Below are 1,076 nucleotides of genomic sequence, written 5' to 3'. Positions count from 1 at the left end.
TGATGGTTCAGGTTATCGTTAGGTTGAGGGTTAGGATGAGGGTTAGGGTTCGGATTAGGGTTAGGGTGAGGGCTAGGGTGAGTGTGAGGTTTAGGGATAGGTTTAGGATTAGGCTTAGGCTTAGGCTGAGGCTGAAGTTGAAGTTGAGGATTAGGGTTAGTGTGATGTTTAGGGTTATGGTTAGGGTGAGGTTTAGGATGAGGGTTTGGTTTAAGGTGAGGGTTAGGATGAGGGTGACACTAATAGTAAAGGTGAGGATTAGGCTGAGGGTGAGGGTTATGGTGTCGCGACCGCCTCGACCCGCAAGGATGACGCGACAACAGGTCCTTCTTTAAGATGGTTTATTCAGGACCTTGTTTACAGCTTCTTTTCTCCTACTTCTCTCCTGCCCGCTTCTTCCTGCTTCTCCTCGTTTCTCCTTGTTTCTCCTTGTTTCTCCTTCCCATCCACCCCCGCGCTCCGGTTATAAGCCTCCTGGATGGCCAATCCTGAAGCGCCATGTGGCATATACCGATAGGGCTGCAAACACGGAAGCAAACTAGGAGCCAAGTCATAGCCATATAAGGAGTTGTTTTTTACAGAGAGCACTCGTCACGGGGAAGACGGAAGGCGGGAGCCCGCGCCATCTTAGGTCGCAGCCGCACCACGCGGCCCCGCCATTTTAGCTACAATGTTGCTTTTGCAGCCGTCTTTGGTTGCGGCTCCCGCAGCTCTCCACATTATGGTAAGGGTGAGGGTTCGGTTTAGGTTTAGGGTGAGGGTGAGGGTTAGATTGAGGATTAGTGTTAGGGTTGTGTGAGGTTTAGTGTGAGGGTGAGGGTTAGGGTTAGGGTAAGGGCCAGGGTGAAGTTGAGGGTTAGGGTAGGGTTAGGGTGAAGTTTAGGTTTAGGGGGATAGTTAGCGTTAGTGTGAGGGTTAGTGTGAGTGTTAGTGTTAGGGGGAGGGTAAGTGTTAGGGTAAGGTTTAGGTTTAGGGTGAAGTTTAGCATTAGGCTTAGGGTTAGGGTTAGGGTGAGGGTGAGGTTTAGGGTTAGAGTTAGGGTTTGGTTGAATGTTACTGTTAGGGTTAGGGTGAGG

The sequence above is a fragment of the Dipodomys ordii genome, unplaced genomic scaffold, assembly GCF_000151885.1.
Source record: "Dipodomys ordii isolate 6190 unplaced genomic scaffold, Dord_2.0 Scaffold149, whole genome shotgun sequence".
Taxonomy (NCBI): domain Eukaryota; kingdom Metazoa; phylum Chordata; class Mammalia; order Rodentia; family Heteromyidae; genus Dipodomys; species Dipodomys ordii.
The sequence above is the reverse complement of the archived record's forward strand: the minus strand, read 5'-3'. Positions refer to the sequence as shown.